This window comes from Phoca vitulina, unplaced genomic scaffold (assembly GCF_004348235.1).
Source record: "Phoca vitulina isolate PV1807 unplaced genomic scaffold, GSC_HSeal_1.0 scaffold71, whole genome shotgun sequence".
Lineage (NCBI taxonomy): Eukaryota > Metazoa > Chordata > Mammalia > Carnivora > Phocidae > Phoca > Phoca vitulina.
The window spans coordinates 10,400,452-10,414,880 of record NW_022589774.1 but is presented as its reverse complement, the minus strand read 5'-3'; the positions used below and the strand labels follow the sequence as shown (position 1 = coordinate 10,414,880).

The 14,429-nt window shown below is 37.7% G+C and overlaps 1 protein-coding gene across 1 annotated transcript in view; it reads right to left on the bottom strand.

Annotated features, from left to right (window-relative positions):
- The window catches only part of RGL1 (ral guanine nucleotide dissociation stimulator like 1), a 231,790-nt gene that overhangs the window by 203,350 nt on the left and 14,011 nt on the right, over window positions 1-14,429 (bottom strand). The gene's annotated exons all lie outside the window — the stretch shown is intronic.

Genomic DNA, 14,429 nt, shown 5'->3' with positions numbered 1-14,429 from the left:
CCTGGAATGTATGAATACTTCAACATACATAGATCAATGTGATACACCACATTAACAGAATAAAGAATAAAAATTAGGGGCATCTGGGTGGCTCAGTCAGTTAAGCATCTGCCTTCGGGGTCCTGGGATCGAGCCCCACATGGGGCTCTCTGCTTAGTAGGGAGCCTGCTTCTCCCTCTCCCTCTGCCTGCCACTCTGCCTACTTGTGCTCTCTATCAAATAAATAAATAGAATCTTAATAAATAATAATAATAATTATATGATCATCTCAACAGATGCAGAAAGGCATTTGACAAAATTCAACATCCTTTCATGATAAGTCCTGAACAAATTAGGTATAGAAGAATACATCTCAACAAAATAAAGTCCACATACGACAAATCCACAGCTAACATCATACTCAGTGGTGAAGTTAAAAGCCTTTCCTCTAAGATCAGAAAGAAGACAAGCTTGCCCACTCTCACCACTTCTATTCAACATAGCTCTGCAAATTCTAGCCACAGCAATTAAGCAAGAAAAAGAAATAAAAGACATCTATATTAGAAATGAAGAAGTAAAATTATCTCTGTTTGCAGATGACATAATGTTATATGTAAAAAACCCTAAAGACTCCACCAAAAAAAAAAAAAAAAAAATCTGTTAGAACTAAGAAATGAATTCAGTAAAGCTGCAGGATCAACATACAAAATCAACATACAAAAGCCATTTGCATTTCTATACACTGACAACAAGGTATCTGAATAAAATTAAGAAAGCAACCTCATTTAAAATAGCATCAAAAACAATAAAATACTTAGGAATAAATTTATTTATTTATTTTTAAGTAGGCTCCATGCCCAGCATGGAGCCCAATGTAGGGCTTGAACTCACAACCCTGAGATCAAGATCTGAGCTGAAATCAATACTCAAATACTGAACTGGCTGAGCCACCCAGGTGCCCCTACTTAGGAATAAATTTAACCAAAAAGGTGAAAGACCTGTACACTGTAAACTATAAGACATTGACTAAAGAAATTGAAGAAAACACAAATAAACGGATACTCTGTGTTTTTGCATTGGAAAAAATATTGTTAAAATGTCCATACTACCCAAAGTGATCTACAAATTCAATGCAACCCCTATCAAAATTCCAAAACATGTTGCACAGAAATAGAAAAAACTATTCCTAAAATTTACATGAAACCACAAAGACTCTGAATAACCAAAGCAATCTTGTGAAAGAAGAATAAAGCTGGAGGCATCACACTTCTTGATTTTAATCTAAATTACAAAGCTATAGTAATCCAAAGAGTATGGTATTGGAACAGAGACCAATGGAACGGAATAAAAATTCTTAGAAATTAGCCTATGTATATACAGTCAAGTAATCTTTGCCAAGGGCACCAAAACACACAAAGGGGAAGGACAGTCTCTTCAACAAATGGTGTTGGGAAAACTAGACAGCCACATGAAATGGGATCACTATCTTACTCTACTCATAAAAGTTAACTTGAGATGGATTCAAGACTTAAATGTAAACCTGAAACCATTAAACCCCTAAAAGAAAACATAGGGGAAAAACTCCTTGACATCGGCCTTAGCAATGATCTTCTTGGATAAGACACCAAAAGCACAGGCAACAAAAGCTAAAATAAATAAGTGGAACTACAACAAACTAAAAGCCTTCTGTACAGCAAAAACAACAATCAATAAATTAAAAAGGTACCTACAGGATGGGAGAAATTATTCACAAACTATATACCTGACAAAGAGTTAATATCCAAAATATATAAAGAATGCATAGAATTCTATAGCATAAAAGCATATAATCCAACTTAATAATGGACAAAAGATCTGAAGAGACATTTTTCCAAAGACGAACAAATGACTAATAAGTACATGAAAAGGTGTTCAACATCACTAATCATCAGGGAGATGCAAATCAAAACCACATTAAAATATGACCTCACACCTATTAAGATAGCTATTCTCAAAAAGACAAAAGACAACAAATGTTGATAAGGATGGGGAGAAAAGGGAATCCTTTTGCACTGTTGGTGGAAATGTTAACTGGTGTATCCATTATGGGAATGTATTGGTGGGAATGCAAACTGGTACAGCCATTACAGAAAACAGTATAGCAATTCCTCAAGAAATTAAAAATAGAACTACCACATGATCCAGCAATCCCATTCCTGGATATATATCAAAACAAACAAGCAGACAAACCCCAAAATCAGTATCTTGAAGAGCTATCTGCACTCCCAGGTTCACTGCAGCATTATTTACAATAGCCAAGATAGGGAAACAACTTAATGTCCATCAATAGATAAACGGATAAAAAAAACATGGAGTATATATTCAATGGTATATTATTCAGCCATTAAAAAAAGGAAATCCTGCCATTTGCCAACAATATGAATGGAACTTGAGGGCATCATGCTAAGTGAAATAAGCCAAAGACCAACACTGTATGGTATTACTTATATGTGGAATCTTTTTAAAAAAAGAAAAGAAAGGAAAGAAAAACCTGGTTTCATAGAAATAGAATAAAATGGTAGTTACCAAGGATGGGGGTAGGGGTAACTGGGAAGATGTAGGTCAAAGGGCACAAACTTTTAGTTATAAGATGAGTAAGTTCTGAGGATCTAATGTACGGCATGGTTACCGTAGTTAATAATATAGTATTGTTATATGTTATTTGCATACTTATTTTCTTGAAAGTTGCTGAAAGTAGGCCTTAAGCATTCTTGCCACAAAAACAAACAAATAAACAAAACCCCAGAGTTAACTATGTTAGTTGATGAATGTGTTAGTTACCTTGATCCTGGTAATCATTCCACAATGCATATGTATATAAAATCATCACATTTTACACTTTAAATATATACAATTATATTTGTCAATTATTCCTCAATGAAGTTGGGGGGAAAATCCAAAAGCAAATAACAAAAATAATCAAATTGGCTTTGTTGATACTCTGTATTTAAAATGTTTTTCTACTGTTAAAAAAAAATTTTATACTACCTATATAGTTCAGGAACCCAGAGATGAGAAATTGATATTAAAGTGATCCAGGGCTAGAAACACACTTCTAGTGCCTATAAAAATTAAAGGCAAATTCTTCTGGAGCAGTGGTTCTCAACCATAACTGGGGAGAGTTTTTTTTTTCTTTCTTTCTTTTTTTCTTTTTTAATGACCGTGGAACTTTAAAAACACTAACGTGTAAGTCTCATACTCGTAGTATCTGAGTTAAATGGTCTGGGGTTCAAGCTGCCATTCTAACTTTTAAAGTCTCGCTAGGTGATTCTAACGTGCAGCAAAGATTGAGAACCACTGCTGTGGAGCATATCTTTAGTGCAGACCACACAGGATCCCCACCAAGCATGACTTAAAAAACAAAATATTACAACACCCAAAGGAACAATTCACCATAAGCAAGAGTAGGCAGAAATAACAAAAAGCACAGTTAAATTCCCAAGAACATTAGATAATAGAATTATTTGTTAGAGACTACATAATAAGAACACTTAAAATAATTAAAGATTAAAAAATATGAAAATGGAGAAAAATACAGACACTAAATATATATATTCAGTGACTTAAAAAAAAAACTCAATAAATGGATTAAACAGCAAATTGACAGATGTGTAGAGAAAAGCGGAGAACTAGATGATCGATCTGGAGAAAGTACCTAGAATGCGGGAGTGACTGATGAATAATAGGAATGACAGCATAAAACTAAGGGTCATGTAAGAAGGTTCAACATATACCTTATCAATGTTCCAAAAGAAGAGAAAAGAGAGACTAGAGGAGACAAATATTTCAAGAGATAATGGTTAAGTATTTTCCAGAACTAATGAAAAATAAGAATCACCAAATTTGGATTTCAAACAGGATAAAGAAAACTAAATCCACACCTAAACATGTCATATTAAAACTATAAAACATGAAAGGCAAGGAATTGTGTTAAAAGAAAAGGTAGTATTTACAACGAAACAATTAGACTGACAACAGATTTCTTGACAGGTTTACTTAGAGGATTTTCAGAGCTAACCATATCCTCTCCACACTGAGTCTATGGCCATAATATTTTCTCTCAGCTTCCACATACTCTCGTCCTAACCGAAGGATGAGATTGGACTGAGCTCAGCTCAGCATTATCAGTGACTTCATTTGGAAGAGACTGGTATAGAGGAGTTGAAAGCAGTGAGATGCTAAATATCAAATTTCTTGATAAGCGTGGTGCTCTTGGAGATTTATTGGGGGTTGATTATGCAAATGAAGAAACAGAAGTACTACAGAATCCCATCCCCTGTTTACTCCCATCCTGTCAAATGACAAGCTTAAGAGAAACCAGTCATTCAGAATTGCTATGACAAATACTTGCTTTCACTGACAATAGCAAGTGTTGTCAAGGATGTAGAGTAACCGGAATGCTCATATGTTGCTAGTGGGAATATAAATTAATAAACTACTTTGGAAAACAGTTTGGCAGTTCTTTGAAAGTTGAAATGCATTTACCATACAACCCAGTAATTCCATTCTTAAGTATTTGTCCAAGAGGAATAGAAACACGTCCACACAAAGACTTGGACGTGAATGTTCAGAGCACCTTTTTCATAAGAGCCCCAAACTAGAAACAACACAAATGTCCATCAACAGATGAATAAATTATAGCATATCTGTATAATGGAATATTACTCAAAATTAAAAAGTAACAAGGTACTGATATACACAATCACATGGATGAATCTCAAAAACATTATGCTGAGCAACAAGTGAAGGACACCAGAATTCATATTTTATGATTCCATGTATGTGAAACTTGGGAAAAAAACATATCTAATCGATAGTAACAGCAAAAAGATAATACTTCCCTAGATCCATGAAGGAGGGTGATTGATGGGGAAGGAAGGGACCCAGGGAAAATTTGGGGTTGATGTAAATGTTTTATATTTTTATTGTAACGGTGGTAACATGAGTATATCCATATGTCAAAACTCATATCACTGCACACACAGAATGGGTGCATTTTATTATATAAATTATACCTCGATGAAGTTGGTTTTTAAAAAAAACTTTCTTTCCTCCTGACAGAAACATTTTCAGCTGTTTTCCCACACTTATTATCTCACCATGACAGTTTTCCTATGTCTGCCTGTCTTTCTTGACTACATCATTTTCTCGCCTTTGAAATTTAATTTTTCCCATTTATTTTAAGACTAGGTCATAAATTTGAAATTATTTTCTTTTTGCTCAAAATGTAGGACGTGATGGAGGGATTATGGTATCAAAAAAAGAGTTTTAGAGTGCTCTGAGTTCAAATCCCAGCTCTACCAGTTTCTAGCTATGTTATCTTAGCATTAGACACTTTGAACCTCAGTTTTGTTATCTGTAAAGTGGAAATTGTAATACGCACCTCTTAGGGATGTAAGGCATGTAAACTTTTTGGCACAAAGGAGGCATTCAGTAAATGTTCTTCTCTGTTCAACAAATGATATTTTCATTTAAATTCTTTATCATTTATATTATAAGATAGCCAGAGCAATTAAATAAAATTTAGTGAACTTAGTTAAGTAGAATCACTACCTAATAGTGACTTAAGTGAAATGGAGGAAGTGCATGAAAGCAGTGTCACTCAAAGCTGAGTCTGTGAACCATAAACTGTTACCAATGTCAACAAGGTAAGTACAGAAATCAAGAGTATGTATTTAGAAACTTTTATAGAAATTTGATATGACCCTTTATGATTTATATGAGAAAAGTGATTTAAAGTTTAAATCTTGCATGGGAGAAAGTTCTAGGATAATCGCTCAGATTAAGGATCTTGAGCCAGAATGCAAAACCACACACTATTTCCTTCATTGAGAAAACCTTACTATGAAAAAAAGTCAACCTAACTAATCATTGTGCTTAGTGACACAATAAAAACTTTGAATTACATAAAGCCTAATGCATTACATTTGAAATCATTATGTTTAAGTGATAATATGGAAGTTGATCATAAACAACTGCTTTACATGTTAGGTACTACGGTTACTTAGGGAAAAAGTTCTGTAGCGAATGTTGGAACTGTTGAATAAACTCTCAGAATTACTGCTGGATAAGAAACCAGTTTGGGCCCAACCTTTTAAAGATAAAGTATATTAGACAGTCAGATTTGCCTATTTGTCTGAAATCTTTGATATGTTAATAATCTTAGTATTTCCAAACAAGGAAGAAATTCAACATGTTTTTCAATAGCAGATGAATGAAAAGTCAAAATAAATATTAGAAGTGTGGAAGAACAGAGTTTCCAGAGATGGTTATGTCATGTCTCATAATTTTAACAACTATTATCAATGCAATAGATAATAATTTTGATAGAGAATTCTATGCATAGGAATTTCATGGAACCATAAACTAGTCCTTTCATTGAAAGATAACTTAAATTTAATATAACTACAGGATAAATTGTTGTAACTGGCTACTGATGAATTTTGAAAATAGAGTATCACTTGCTTTATTTTTTAAAATTGTTAAAAATTAATACCTTGAGCTTGTGAAATTGCTTTAAAATCTCTTCCTCTATTCCTATCAGCATACCTCTTACAACCGGCCTTCCCTATTCTAATGCTATCACAACAAACACAGAATCCGTTTGGATATATGTTATATCCTGCAAATAGTGTTATCATCAATTGGACCTAGATTCGATGGAATAACAAGCAAGAAGTAAGTTTGTTGGTCACAATAAAAATTTTGTAAGTTGATATAAATGATAAACTCTACATAAACTGTACATATAGAGGACACTGAATATAGATATATCCTTCAGAAACATTTCGTTAATATAATTGTAGAATATAATAACAGCAACAGTGATTCTCTATACTAGTCATCTATACATAATACTTTCAATAAACAACATGTATAGTTTTGTTAATTCTTTTTTCTTTTTTTCTGTTATGTTTGTTCTGTTTATATTTCCATAACAACAGACATAGAGACAAATGGGACAAAAATAATATAAACCCACACACATACAGTCAAGTGATCTTTGATAAGTGCCAAGGTGCCAAGACTACACAATAGGGAAAGGACAGTCTCTTCAACAAATGGTGGTCAGAAAACTGGATATCCATAGGCAAAAGAATGAAATTGGACCCTTAAACTACACCGTGCGCGTGCGCGCGCGCGCACACACACACACACACACACACACACACACACACACAAACTCAAAATGGATTAAAGATTTAAACATAAGACCTGAAACCATAAAACTCCTAGAAGAAAACACACAGGAAAGCTTTGTAGCACTGGTCTGAGCAATGATTTCTTGAATATGACATCAAAATCACAAGCAACAAAAGCAAAAATAGACGAGTGTTCCATTTACATTTATTGAAATATGATTTAAAACTTCTATATCTTTTGATCTGTTTATATCTTTTAGTTATTTGTAAAATGAGCTTATGATGTCTATGTATTTTTTTGTTCATTTTTCTATAAAATCACTTTCACTGAATTTTACAAAATGATCAGTATGATGGTTTGTAAACCTAAATTGGTCCTTCCCCACAAATGGTTTGAAACCTTTTTTAGAGCATCTGCACAGATTCTGGGAGTAAAGATGGTGCCTTCACTCTGCACTTTGCCTCAGCTTAAGTTGTAGGAGTTACCTCTGATTCTAAACATTTGTTGGTATTTACCTGGGACAATGGGAGAAACCAACATGGAGGAATTCTGCAAATGTGTGGATTTAGCAAATGAATGGTGGTACAACAGAAAGTTTCCCGCTGGTAAGACTATGCTGCCACCCTGTGGCCTTGCCGTTAATGATCCCAAGCTAGGACATCCATCCTTTGCTTTTTTGTCTTTTCCTCTCAACCCTAACACTTTCCTTGTCCCATCTTTCCTACCTAATTCCTTAATGAGCCCCACGAAATCTACTGAATTCTCTGCTCTCCTTTATTTCATGCTTGCTTTTTTTCTTCAGTTTAGGTAGTTTCTTACTGCTACGTGAATGTGGGCGTTATTATTCAGTGTCAACCAAACTGCTATGAAAGCAGTGAATTATATAATTAATTGGGCACATACCTTCAAATAAAAGTAAAAAAAAATAGCAATAAAAGTTATTAAAGTTACCTTACAGGCAGCAACTAGCAACACACAAGCCATCTCAGATATATCCCAAATCGGGATGCCAGAACACAGATTAGAAAAAATATTTTGGGGCGCCTGGGTGGCTCAGTTGGTTAAGCGACTGCCTTTGGCTCAGGTCATGATCCTGGAGTCCCAGGATCGAGTCCCGCATCGGGCTTCCTGCTCAGCAGGGAGTCTGCTTCTCCCTCTGACCCTCCTCCCTCTCATATGCTCTCTCTCTCTCTCATTCTCGCTCTCTCAAATAAATAAATAAAATCTTTAAAAAAAAATAAAAATAAATAAAAAGAAAAAGAAAAAGAAAAAATATTTTGGAGTGTTAAACTGAGTAAAGGTCTTTAAAAAAAAATAATATATATATATATATATATATCAGTGTAAGACAGTTTTGCCTTTGTAAAGCTTTTTCATTATAATGTCATATTACTTTGATAGAGATAATATTCATTGTAACTCATCTGGGTGAAGATGAAGCATGGCAAGGTAACAAAGGAAGACAGAAGAAAGGAGTCTGTTTGGGGAAATAGATGTTTCTTCAAAGTTCCTCCCTTCCTGTACATGTCAATTTAGCAATAAGATTGTGAGCAGGAACCGCATGATCAAGGTTCTTCATTTCCTTGTGGCTAAATTGTTTTAAAAATCATTTTGTGTGGGCGCCTGGATGGCTCAGTCAGTTGAGCATCTGCCTTTGGCTCAGGTCATGATCTCAGGGTCCTGGATCAAGCCTCTCCACGCTCAGCGGGGAGTCTGTTTCTCCCTCTCCCTCTGCCCCTCCCCCTGCTCATGGGCTCACTGCCCCCCCGAAATAAAATAAATAAAATTTTAAAAATCATTATGTGCAACCTAAATGAAGCTTTGCAAAGTCGATCTTCCTTTGGAATTTTCCTACACCTAAGATATGTAAAAAAATGGTGGCTCATGCAAAACAATAAAATTGGACCTTTATCTCACACCATATATAAAAAACCAATACAAATTAAAGACAAAAGTAAAAGCTGAAATTGTAAAACTACTAAAAGAACACATGAGGAAAAGGTTCTTGACATTGGTTGTGGTGATGAATTTTTTAATATGACACAAAAAGTGTAGGCATCAAAAGCAAAAATAAGGGTGCCTGAGCAGCTCAGTCAATTAAGCATCTGACTCTTGGTTTTGGCTCAGGTCATGATCTCAGAGTTGTGGGATTGCGCCCCACGTAGGGTTCTGCACTCAGCGCCAGTCTCCTTAAGACTCTCTGCCTCTCCCTCTCCATCTGCCCCTCCCCCCGCTCTCGCTCTCTCTCTCTCTCTCTCTCTCTCTCTCCCTCTAAATTAATAAATAAAATCTTAAAAAAAAAAAAAAAAGCAAAAATAGGGGTACTTGGGTGGCTCGATCAGCTGCCTTCAGCTCAGGTCATGATCCCAGTGTCCTGGGATGGAGCCCCACATAGGGCTCCCTGCTCCACGGGGAGCCTGCTTCTCCCTCTCCCTCTGCCCCTCCCCCCACCCCGCTTGTGCTCGATTTCTCTCTCTCTCTCTCTCAAATAAATAAAATCTTTTTTAAAAAAAGCAAAAATAGACAAATGGGACTATGTGATACTAAAAAGCTTCTGCACAGCTGAAGAAACTTAATCAACAAAGCGTAAAGGCAACCTACAGATGGTGGAAAGCATTTGCAAACAACATATCTGATGAGGGGCTAATATCCAAAATACATAAGGCATGCGTGTAATAGCAAAAAGAAACCAAATAATCTGATTTTAAAACGGGCAAAGGACCTGAACAGACATTTCTCAAAAGACATACAAACAGCCAACAGGTATATGAAAAGGTGTTCAAACATCTCTAATCATTAGGGAAATGTGAATCCAAACCACAATGAGATTATCATCTCACACTTGTTTGGGTGGCTATAATCAAAAAGACAAAAGATAACGAGGGTTGGTGATGGCACAGCAAAGGGAGCTGTTAGTCGGAATATAAATTGGTAGAGCCATTATGGAAAACAATATGGCAGTTCCTCAAGAAATTAAAAATAAAACTACCACGTGATCTGGCAATCCCACTTCTGGGTATTTATCCAAAAGAACTGGAATCAAAGAGATGATTATCTCAAAGAGATAGTATCTGCACACCCATTTTCACTGCAGTATTATTCACAGTAGTCAAGATATGGAAACAACCTAAATGTCCATAGACAGATGAATGAATAAAGATGTGGTATATACATAAAATGATATATTATTCAGCCTTAAAAAAAAAATCCTGGCATTTGCCACAGCATGGATGAACCTGAAGGACGTTATATTATATGAAATAAACCAGAAACAGAAAGACACATATTGCCTGATGTCATTTATATGTGGAATCTAAAATACACTCATAGAAGCATAGAGTAAAATGTTGATTGCCAGGGGTTAGGGCAAGGGGGAAATGGAGTAATGTCGGTCAACAGGTACACAGTTTCAGTTATGCAAGATGACTAAATTCTGGACAGCACGGTGACTACAGTGAACAATACCATATTGTATACTTGAAATTTGCTAAGAGGGCAGATCTTAAATGTTCTCACACAAACCCCCAAAAAGATAACTATATGTGGTTATAAATATGTTAATTACCTTGATTGCTGTAACCATTTCACAATATATAAATATATCAAAAGATCAAGCTGTACACCCTAAATATACACAATTTTTATTTGTCAATTAAACCTCAGTAGAGTGTTTTTTAAAACTGGTGGCTACCTGGGATTGCCTATCCCTGAAATGACCTTAAAATGCAATTGGTAAATATGCTAGTGGATAGAAGCTCATTTTTAAAGGAATATTTTCTTTAAGATTTATTTATTTATTTGAGAGAGAGCCTGGGGAAAGGGCAGAGGGAGAGAGAGAATCTTGAGCAGGCTCCATACTCAGTGCAGAGCCTGACACAGCTGGATCCCAGGACCCAGAGATCATGACCTGAGCGGAAATCCAGAGTCGGATGCTTAACCAACTGAGCCACCTGGACGCCCCTTAAGGGAACATTTTTAAATGGGATGCCATTTATTAATGTTAAATAAAAGATGAAATCTTGGTCTTATATTTACAAGTTCATTGAGCTAGGAGATGCTAGGAAAATGGAGGCAGGAAGTGAGGACGACAAAGGCATGATCAGTGGCAAACGGTAGGGAAGGGACCAATCATGAGCACTCACGGAAACAAGCATGAAAGAAAATGTAACTGAAAAATAACTAGCTGAGGAGTTGGTGAATACACCTGAGACCCTTAAAAGGCAAAGATCAACATGAAACATCTAAACCAGAAGGAGTCCCCTTGAGGAGAAAGGATGGTTGCTGTTGTACAGAATGGGAGGTTGACTGAGAAACTAGTTAAGAGTCCTAAGGCTGCTGCAGGAAGCCTTCTAGGTGCTTCCCCTGTCCCTGATGGGCTATTTTCAGCAAAGTAAATGTGCTTAAGAACTTTTGGTGGTAACTAATGGGAATACACAGTAGTGACCACCACTTGCTCCTTCAAATGGCCTGAGGAAGAGGAAAGAGGGAATAATCGGGAGTGAGCACAATGAATCAACCATTGACATGTCCAATGTCCTAGGAGATGACGTGGAGTTGAAGGGGCCAAGGGAACAGAGTGGAGAAGGCAGAACGGCTCTTCTGTTAGCTATGGACAAGGGGCCACAACTGATCCAGGGGGAGGGTTTGCCTGAAACTGGAGGGAAACAGATACATACCAATAGCTAGAGTCTCCCAGGAACCCAGATTTGGACAAACTGAAGAGCTCTCCCTTCAGGGGCTGTGGAACTATTAATAGAAAGTGCCTCCCTTGGGGGAGATCAAGTCTCTGCTCCCTTTCATAGGTGCCTCCCTCTCCCAGAAGGGCAAACCTCCTAAGAAAGGTTCCTGTTGCCTCCACAGGCAACAGAACCAATGAATCGTGTCCACACACCAGGCCTGGCACCTGTTCTAAATCAGGACAAAGACGCTGAGGAGCAGGACCTCAGAGTTTGATTCTTACAGCCAGAGGGAGAAAAACCCCAACATGTCCACTTAAATAGTCAGATAGTATGCTTTCATCCAGACTGGAATATGCATTCATGTATATTTTCATCTTTGGAACAGGTGGTTGGAAATGCAAATAAAGTAATAAGTGTCAGAGCCGTATCCTAGCAGTAGCTACTTTGCAAACGTTACCATGGCACCAATTCAACAGTGTTCTTAGAGGCAGCCACACCTCAACAAGGTCTTTCTAACTTGGGACAGCAAAGTTCAAAGGAACTAAGAGACACAAGCTGTGGAAGAGTCCCGAACCAATTAGGGAGGCGAAGCTTTCAGCACGACTGGCCTCTGAAGCCCCTTGAAACAGGGCATGGTACTTAAAGGAGGAAAAAAAGGGAACGGGCCATCTTCTAGAACACCTGGAATGTGATCCAAGCCTGGAGATAAAATGATGGTAATTATAACTGCTAACATTTGTTTTTAGCTGCTAACAGATTGTGCACAGATTGGGAAGGGCAAACTCCACTCTCCAACTACTCCAGTGCAAACTGTGCTTTACCAGTACTCACTAAATCCTAGCCGGGGGTGAAAAGAGAGCAGATTGTCCTCATGTATGCCTCATTTATGTTAAAGGAAGAAAGGCTGTCGTCCCAGGGCTGCAGTCCAGGGGCTACTCACAACCGGAAGCAAGGAGCCGGGTTCTGTAGATCTCTGCTTCTTACTGCTAGTAGATCTGCTCTACTGGGGGCAGCACGCCTTTCCCAAGCACAGCCAAAGCACAGGGGAAAGGACAAGGTTGTAGGGACACAGGATGCTGGGGAGACAAGTCTCAGCCAACCTGGCCTGTGAACCAACTAAGATTCCCCGAGGTAGGCCCTGGGCTGAACAGGGCATGCCCCTTGCCTGGGTAGGGGCAGAATGAAAGGGCAGATAAGCAAAAGTGAATGATACAAGAGAGTCTGTGATCAATGGCAAACTGATGATATAAACCACAAATTCTCTAAGAGTTCAAAGCGGGCGGGAGGTCTTTCCTGCTTCCCCTTCAGATGAAGGTGATCAAAGAATAGTCTCCGAAAGGCCCTCTAAAAAAGTGGAAGCTTCACCAATGGGGGACCACAGCCGACGGACAGTGAAAAGCCATTAGCAAGAGTGAACCTCCAGAGCTCCCTCCGTGACCTATGGAGGCCACTAGTCCTCAAGATCTCCTTAGAGACAGTAAGGATGCATCCTTCCCAGCTAAAATAGGAGATGGAGTGCAAAGAGAGGAGTACTTAGGAAAACAGTCAGGACTTTCCATATTGCCTTTATTTTGAAAGATTCAAAGACTTCTGCTTCCCATAGGGTAATGGGGGGACCATTAATATAGTTAACTCAATCCATCCACCCCCCCCCAAAAAAAACAGAAAGGCAGACAAAGGCCTCATGGTATGGCTTCTGTAACATTTCAGTCAAATCATGGGAGACTCGAAATTGCAATTTGAGTAGTCACTTGGATATCAGGTGTGCCACCCAACAGCCGACCACATCCAGGGCTCAAGACTGAAAGGTAAGTGAGACTCTGGGCTTGGTTTCAGCAAGTTTTGATATTCAGAGAGCTCTATCTAGTCTGATGAGTAGGGCTGAAAGAGTAGGAAATTCAGGGAGAAAACAATGCCCAGGATCAAGCCCGAGATGGTGTGAGGCTCCAAGTAATGGATTCATTGCCAAAGGTGAAGCAGGAAAGTGCAGGACCCAGAGAAAAAGATAGGCAAGGTCTGGGAAGCCTCGGGGCATGAATTCAGTCACATCAGGAAAATGCAGAACTAAGGAGGACACTGAGGCAAACACCTGATCCTATGGACTAAATTGACATGACAGAGGTTAGGAGAAACCTGGAATGGGATGGGTTTGTGGTGTCCAGAATTACTGCAGAGATATCAGCCATTAGGAGAATGGTGTCATGAGTAAAGTCACATTCCCTCTATAGCAGGACAGAGGCTCCTAAAATATATTCTGCCCAGGACAGGTTAGCAAAGGAACTCTGCAGGTTTCAGCTGTACCAAATACAGCAGGGACGGAGGTGATCGGGGTTGAGGAAGAAAGAAGCTGATCAAAGTGCTTCCATATGAAAGGCTGTAATAAATATTCCTGTACGACAAATTAGATTTTGGAAAGTGAGAAATATATTTTGTTTTGTTTTGTAATGGTCAGTTTATCTCTCTTAAATTTTCTACTTTATCTGTGTTGTTGCCTGGACAAAGAGTTAAATGTAAAAGATAAAACCGTACATACTAGAAAAAAATATGGGGAATACTTAACTCCTCTTTGATGGGGAAGTCTTTTCTAAA